At 38.9% G+C, this 8,789-nt stretch overlaps 1 non-coding gene across 1 annotated transcript; it reads right to left on the bottom strand.

The window, feature by feature from the left end:
- Window positions 1-412: 412 nt before the first annotated feature.
- LOC145128029 (small nucleolar RNA R71) lies at window positions 413-519 on the bottom strand. The gene has a single exon (XR_013716632.1). It is a non-coding gene; the product is annotated as a small nucleolar RNA R71 (small nucleolar RNA).
- Window positions 520-8,789: the final 8,270 nt, after the last annotated feature.

Here is an 8,789-nt window from a genome sequence, read left to right as displayed (position 1 = left end):
GATTTAGAAGGCGAACTAGCTAACCCCATGGATAACATCGATGAAGTTCCCATGGGTGAATGGCAGAAAAGGATGCGAGACGACACCGGCCTAGGACTCGTGCAACCCACGATTCCCGCATCTGCCACCTTTGAACTTAAGGGCCACATACTTGCTCAACTTAAGGAAATTCCATTCTACGGGAAGGATCATGAAGACGCATACAAGCATCTTGACGAGGTCAATGACATAGCCGACTACTTCAATGTCCCTAATGTGGCTCGAAACATTATTTTGCTTCGTATGCTACCAGTCACATTCAAGGGAGCTGCGAAGGACTGGCTGAAATCACTCCCTCCAGGATCCATCACTACTTGGGCTAAAATGAATGAGGAATTTATAGACCAATTTTGCCCTCCCTCGAAGATAGCCAAGTTGAAGAAAAGTCATAGCTAATTTTGAACAACAAGCGGGAGAGTCACTTTATGAGGCGTGGGAGAGATATAAGGGCTTATTAAGTAACTGCCCACATCATGATCTGAACAGTCAACAAGAAGTCTTCATTTTCTATGATGGAGTGAATGTGACAACTAGGCAGCTCCTTGATTCGCAAGGACCACTCACAAAGAAGGCACCCCCGGTGATAAAGGCCCTAATTGAAGAATTCTCTAAGAACTCTAGAGAATATCATAACCCAAGGAATGACCCAAATCGAGGGGTGGTGAACTCAGTTACTGATAGCATGGCAGAAGTGATGGCTAAGTTGAAGAGTTTGGATCAAAGAATCAATAAGATGGACCAATCCATCCACGCTATCCGAGTAGGATGTGAGAATTGTAACGGGCCTCACCTTACTAGAGATTGTGATTTGGACGAGAACGGGAACCGGAAATCACAAGTGTGCTATTCAAGTGGCGATAAATATGATGATGATTGGCGAAACTCGAAGAAAGAATGGCTCCCGTACGATGAATACAAAAAGGAAAAGGAGGAAAAGTTTTAGCAAAAGGCAAGGGGTTTTTATCAAAGGGAGGAACCGGTGCAAGAAAATAAATCAGACTTGGAAGATATGTTTACAAGATTTGTAGCCGCGTTCGAGAAAAGGCACAATGATACCGACGCTGAAATAAAGGAGCAACGAAATATGCTTAGAGAGAACCAATCTATAATGATAGATCAACAAACTATGCTTCGGAATCAGCAAGCATCCATTCATAACATTGAAAAACAGCTAGGCCAGCTTGCACAACAAATCAACCAACGAACATCGGGTGAACTTCCTCGCAATACCGAACAGAATCCAAGAATGGCACATGTGAAAGAAAGAACAACAGATTCTGAGAAACTTTTCACTCCTCTGACCCCTATCTAGAAGGATCCCAAAAAGGTGCAAACAGAAGAGGCAATTAACTGGGAATCGGGTAAACCCAACTCGACTCGTCGAGTCGCGAACAAGGACTCGACGAGTCCAAGACCTAATGACAAAAACAGCTTTGTTTTAAAACCTTACTGGCCCCCTTTGCCATTTCCGAGTCGCGCCATACCTGGTGGGCAGATTCAAGAATATAGGAAGTTTATGGAGCATATAAAGGCACTCCAAGTGAATATTCCGTTTATTGAAACGATAGTTCAAACGCCAAAATATGCAAGTTTGCTTAAGAGCCTCTTTACAACTAGAAGAAATATGGAAGAAGTGGCTGAAATAGTGTTAAATGAGCTGCCAGAAAAGAGGGGCGATCCGGGAAGCATCACCGTACCTTGCCAATTTGGGAACTTAATGAACACACGAGTGTTGACTGATTCAGGGGCAAGTATAAATATTATGCCATACTCTTTCTTCCAAAAGCTAAACCTTCCGGTCGCAAAGCCAATTCAAATGAAAATCCATCTAGCCGATAAAACAATAATACATCCAATGGGAGTGTGTGAAGACCTTCTCATCAAGGTAGATAAACTAGTGTTCCCTGTTGACTTCATAATATTAGACATGGAAGAGGACCTTAAAGTCCCAATCATTCTCGAACGACCGTTTTTGAATACCGCTTGTGCCGTAGTAGATATGTGTGGATCTACACTAACACTAAGGGTGGGGGTGATTTGGTGATTTTCAAAGCTGAGAAAATGGATAAGCACATAGAGTCAAGAGAAGATAAAGTTTCCTCAATGGATTTGGATGATGAATTATTAGAAAAAGAGCTTGCATTCTTGCAAGAAAGCGATCAAAATCAATTCATATTATCTTTGGAAGAGAATTTTGATGCTGAAGGAGACCTGAAAGAGATAGAGAGGCTGCTAGAGGAAGCTGATTACCAAGAAACAATCAAAAGTGTTGAAAGCTCACCGACTCGTTGAGTGGCACCCATTGACTCGACGAGTCCAGACGAGAAGTCACGATTTCATGAAGGTTTTGGCCTGAAGACCATGAATACCCCTTCTGGACCCGACGTTCACATTTTGCTTGATCAAATGGAGAATCCGCTTGAGGAAAGTAAAGTTGTTAAGATTTGAGCAACTTTGAAAATGCACACTTGGCTTGTCTTGACATAATTGTGCAATATGATGAAGCAGTCCAAGATGACAAGAAGGAAAGCTTAGAAGATAAAGAGAATGCTAAGGCTTGGAATAATGATGAGCATAACTCTTCCATTGACTCACACATGCCCGATCAAGAAGCAATGTCAACCACAATCACAAGCACCAAGCCTCGAGCCCTAGTCTCTACTACATTTGAAGTTTTCACTTTTAAACCACCAGATTCTAATGTATGTGATGAAAGTAAGGAAGAATTCGTGACCTCGAGTGATGATGAGATAATGACTAAAAAGGCAATCAAGGAAGATAGAGGAGGAAGGGAAACGATGGGGCGTAAAGAGGAAGGAGTGAAAAAGAAGAAGCTTGGTAGAGGTATAAAGCGTAAAGCTGAAGAAAGTGCCATGAGGAGAAGGAAAGAAGAATTGAAAAGGGCATATAAGAGAAGAATTCATATTTACAAAACCAAGTATAAAGTGCAAATACTAAAGCAGGAAATCTTATTGGAGGAAGCCGCAGAAACGTAGCGCGGAAAGGAGTCCAGCTAACGACTCCTCAAAAAGAAGCGCTCAGCGGTAGGCAACCCGTCAATAGAGTTTGTTTTTCTTTTTCTTTTTCGTTTTTATTTTTCGTTTTTGTTTTGTGTGGTTTTCTTAGTATTTTTCTATCTAAATCTTCATATTTCTTCTACAAATTATTGCTTGAGGACAAGCAAGGCCTAAGTGTGGGGTGTGGTGTTTTTATTAAAAAGAGAAAAGTTTTTTAAAGAAAAAAATATATATTTTCAAACAGATTAAAAGACTCGACGAGTTGCTACACTGGCTCGACGAGTCAATGCGTAAATGTTGAACTGAAATTCGCGACTCGACTCGCCGAGTCGCTACACTGACTCGCGAGTCGCGTATTTTTACTGAAAAAAAATAATTTTACAATTCTGTAAAATTAGGGTTTTTACCCTAATTGGAAAACACTTTCATTTTACACAGCCAAAACACACCCACTCGACGTGCCAAATTCTCTCCAAGCAACCATCTTGATTCTCTTCAATTTCTTCAAATTTTCCAACAAGGTAACATCTTTTACCTCTAATCTTATTAAAGTTCTAATCTTTGGTAGAATAATGGTCCTAGTTTGTTGAAAACCCGATTTTGACTTGACTAAGATTCTAGGGTTTCAGATTTTTGTTTAATTAGAGTGTTATAGATGAAATTTATTGTGAATTGTACTTAGAAAACCTTCCGAGACAAACCCCTGGACTGAATTTAGAGATTTCATGACCAATTATAACTCGAATCACAACCGCACTCGAGCAGTTCATCAGACTCGCCGAGTCTGTTCATGGATTCGATGAGTCCGGTTGCAGTTGCCCAGATTTTTGGTTTTGATGTTTTTCTATGTTTTGTGGTCTTGTTGTTTTTGTGTTATTTTGCAGAACATGTCTTCCAGAAGAGGCCAAAGCTCAAGGGGGTAACCAAGGGGCCCATCCTTGGTTAAGTTTTCCACGAATTGACTCAGACTCGACAATGAGGAGATGGAGAAAGAAGTTAGAGGAGCTGATAAAGAAAGAGATATACGTTCCTAATGAGATAGACTGGGAGTGGTTTGGTCGAGTCGGACTGGAAGAGGAAGTAACTCCATATTTGGTGAAGACATTTATACATAATGGGGTAACCATAACATGCGATGGGTGGAACCGGCTATTTAGAATTCAGGAGCCAGTATACCAAGAACTGTGTTGGGAATTTTTCTCAACTATTAATTTCCGTGGAGGAGATGACTTCTACAATCCGAGTGTCCTCACATTTTGCATTGGCGGGGAATAACGCCGATGTAGCATGGTTGAGCTTGTTTGGAGATTGGGCATATATGACCAACATGTGGTCAACACTCAAGCTTTTGGTTATTTTTTGGAGCATTGTCATAAAACATTTCCGGAGGGCGTTGTGGATTCCACATGGTGGAACACTATTGCAAACAAAGTCTATATCCCCAAGTCCGCTCAAGAAGGTAGCATTAGATCACCAATCCACTGCTTGATTCATCGCCTCATCTCTAACACAATTAACATGCGAAAGGATGATGACAAGGTTCCTAACCTTGATGTTTTCTACTTGTGGAGTATCATTACCCCAAATACTTTTTGCAATCTCCCAAACTGTTTGGCAAATTATTTAGCTGAAGGAGCGGTTAAGGATAGAAAAACCTCCAAGATTAATGGCGGGATGTTCGTGACCCGCTTGGCAAGATAATTTGGGGTGCTGGAAAGTGGAGCTGGACGTGGTTTGACCGAAATACCCACACCTCATTTTAGTGTCACACTTACAGACTGGCACAGATCATTAAGGATTATGGAGGGGGCCATTTTTTCATTCCTCATGATGATGCAGTTATAGGACCCGAGGAGCCAGGAAGGAGAGTTAGGCCGAGACATGAACGAGCGCATGAAGACCCACCGGTGATTCCGATTGAAGATGAGATACCCGCGGAATGGTTTAAAGTGGAGGGAAGAAAATACCAAGACGATTTGGGGAGGAGCTTAAATTTCAACAACCGGTCATTTATTCAAATGTTTACTCATTTTAACATCCAACATGTAGATGGGGGCGAATTTCCTTATGTGCCTACTTGGGAAGAGCGGATAAACGCCCGTGGAAGTGAAGCCGGGGGGAGCGGAGTGAGAGAAAATGATGAAGAGGAGGAAGATGAAGATTGAGATATATCCTTTTTATTTGTTGGGTTGTGTTAAAATAATTTGTATTTGTTTGGTTATTTTTGGTTGGTGTGTTCGAACTTTTAAGTAGGATTTTAATTGTTTATTTTTCCTTTTTATTACTTGTGTTTGCTGTTGGTTCTTTTTAGAATTTGAATAAGGGTATGCATGGAAAGGGTCTAGAGAGTGAAAGAATAGTGGGAAGATTCGAGTCTAGGCAAGAGGGGAAATAGAGTTTTGAGTTCGAGTATCGAGTCAGGTTATGAAGATGGTTAAAGAGTGCCTAAATACTGAAGAAAAATGAGCATAAGTGTCATTTTGATGTTACTTCAGTACACCAAAAACGGACTTGGAGCAGAAGGCAAAATTTTCCATACAACGATGTACTCGCCGAGTGCACATCTCGGACTCAACGAGTCACAGTGCAAATTCACGACTTCTGCCAGTTTCGCGCTACAACTCTGCGAGTCACCTTACTAACTCAACGAGTTGATTTCCATTTCACCTCTAAAGCTGATGATTTGATACGACAATTGGCTGCATTCTTGAAGATTAATTCCTGAAGATTTCCGAGAGTCTTTCCTGCATTTATAGAGCTTAACCACACGAGATTTGACGCCCGAGACATGGATGAGTTGTTCCCATGTCTAAAGTTAATTAAAGAAGGAGCTTTGAATGAAGAACATCAACCTCGCGACTACTATCCCATGGGATTTTGTTCCAATTCCCTCTTTACTTTGTTGTTTTCTTTATCATGCATAATATACACTAGGGACATTACATAAATTAAGTGTGGGGTAGGGGGTTGGTTACATTAGTTACATTAGAATCCTAGGCTTAATTTTAAATTTTTTTATTTTTGCATCAAAATTGCTAGGACTTAATTTAGAAAACTTTGGTTAAGCAATTAGGATTCCATGCTAGTGTTATGTTTGATGATTGCATGAAGACCCAAATGTTTAGTTGAGCCAATATACGTTCTAGTGCATTTGTGGCCTCCTTTATTCTAGTGAAATCATGGGACAAAAACACAACCTCGCTTCATTTGAGGATCGCAATATGTTTAGCATCATGTACCATAAATGTATCCAGGAAAGCTTACGTAGTCATTGCACTAAGAGTAATGCCTTAGCCAATAAAAGTTGAAGTTGAGCGCCCTTGCTTAATCATGTAGGTTTTAAGTGAAAAAAAAGTGAGATACATGTAAAAAATAAAAGTATGAAGATCAAAAGATCAAAGTTCTAAAGAAATCAAAAATTTTGAAGATACCAAGAATCATAAAGGTGGTGAATTCAAAGAAATCAAGATCGAAATATCAAAGAAGTGAAGAATTCCAAATAAGCTCTATAGTGGTATCAAAAAGTTGTAATTGTCTAGATTATGTATGCTTGGGTTGCTCAACCAAAAATACCTTGAGGTTAGGAGGTTTTCTGCGGATGGATTCGGAGGGATGCATAAAATGAGCATTTTTCAAAAGAAGTGGGTGAATGTTTATGAGGATTGTAAGTATTTAGAATTGAGGGGGTCCTTAGGAAAAATTTGTAGACACAAATGCATGCGTTGCGGTCTTGACATAATGGTTGGGTTCAATTGGGATTGTCTTATGTGATATTAGTGTGCTAAAATTCAGTTTTGTTTGGGGGCAAGCAAAAGTCAAGTGTGATGTATTTTGAGATGTGCATATTTAGCTATATATTTAGTATAGATTTTTTTTATTTATTGGCTAATTTATTGCAATTTATGGACAAAAGTTACTTAATTGTGTTTAAATTGTATTTCCAGTCCAAAAGATATGCTCGGAAGCAAAAGGAAGCAGGAGATAGAATCGGAAGCTCGGGGATTGAAGAAAGAAGAAAAAGAGCCAAATCCTGAAGGACTCGGCGAGTCTGGACGTCTACTCAACGAGTCACGTCGAACATTCGCGAAGCAAAACATAAAGTCCTTACCGTACACAGATTCTACAAGGGGACTCGGCGAGTCGGTTGGCTACTCGACGAGTAGCCTCTGTTTTCTGAAAACTATAAATAGAGGTCAAATACCGAAACAAAACCCTCTCTGGATTTTTGGAAGGATTACCTTGCGACTAAGAAGGCTGTTGGAGCTCTGGAAATTGTGAGATTCAACCCTAACTTTCAATTCTAAGAAGATTAAAGGCAACATAAGTTTACTCTTTACTGTATCTGTTGTTTTAATCATGTTTGAACTACTAGACATTGTTTTTGAGTTGCTTTCTGCTACAATTATGAGCTAAACTTTATATCTTTTGTTTAGGGTAGGAAAATTTACAACTATGGATTGATTTGTGGTTGGATTAATTGTTTATTGGTGAATTTAGTTTTATTAAGCTTGTTAAAGAACCTTATGCATTAACCATAGCTATTTTTTGTTAATTATCAAGTAATTAAGCTGCATGAACATCTCTTAATTGCTTATCTCATGTGATTTATGTGAAAGCATTGTTATGTGCTTAGGATTAGCGAACGTGAAACTAAGATTAACTAGAAAGTGGGTAAATTAATGTGTAAGCTAGTGTGATAAACCATCAACAAGATGTTAATTGAACGACCAATTTAATTAACCACTACAAGTCTTATTTAACCCGAATAATTAACTAGGAAATTTATTAGTTTAATCAACTGGCCACTGTTTGAATTGATATGTTTTCTAAGGATTGGTAATAGTGAATGTGAACCTAATCACTTTAATCGGGAGCCAATAACACTTAATCCATTGCACTTGCCATAAAATCAACCATAGGAGTAAATAAACCGAACCTAAACAGAAGTCTTCTTATTATTGAATTTAGTTGATTTTTACTTGCTTTAGCTGTTAGTTATTTAATTTGCGTGTTAGTTAGTTTATCTAAGTTTCTAGTCTTGCAAAACTAGAGAAACCCTTTTACTTTTATTACTTGTTTTAGTTAATTCTAGTTATTAGTTTAATTACCGTTCCCTGAGTAAAACTAGTTCGTTTAACACACATCATTCGCTGAGCTATAAAGGCTCCCACACGACCTTCGAACGAAATTCTCTTCTGTCAATAATTACCATTAGTTATCTTACCACTATGACTCTAACAACCTCCTGATCCAACAGATCGGGTCCATACGTCGACTCCTGGCGTTAACAAATCTGAGGATAAAAGTGATTGTGCTTACGGTTTGATATTTATGGTTTCAGGTATTTCCAGTACGAAAGTGAAGGGTCCGGCATGACTACACAGCATCCCTTAGAGTTTTCCACATTGGCAATTTAGGATCTTTACTCTAATGTTTAAATAATATATTCACTTTAATCGGTTTTGGAACAACTCGTTTGTATGGTTTATTTTTTTAAGAATGAAAATTTTACTATGAAATTTTGGGACGTTACATCGCCGTTTCGGAGGATTCCAAAATCGGAAATGCGCAAAAATGTGACCATTTTTGGCAAAATATTATGGAGTGATTTCTTATATTTATGGGTCGTGACGATTACCACACTAAAGACCATGTACTAGCAAGTTTCGCAAGATGAATAAATATGTCACAAAATTCAACCGGATTTACAAGAATTTTCTAAGTCAACGGAAA

The sequence above is a fragment of the Lactuca virosa genome, chromosome 7, assembly GCF_052849685.1.
Source record: "Lactuca virosa cultivar CGN04683 chromosome 7, Lactuca_virosa_CGN04683_v6, whole genome shotgun sequence".
NCBI classification, from domain to species: domain Eukaryota; kingdom Viridiplantae; phylum Streptophyta; class Magnoliopsida; order Asterales; family Asteraceae; genus Lactuca; species Lactuca virosa.
This window is presented reverse-complemented; position numbering and strand designations above follow the sequence as displayed.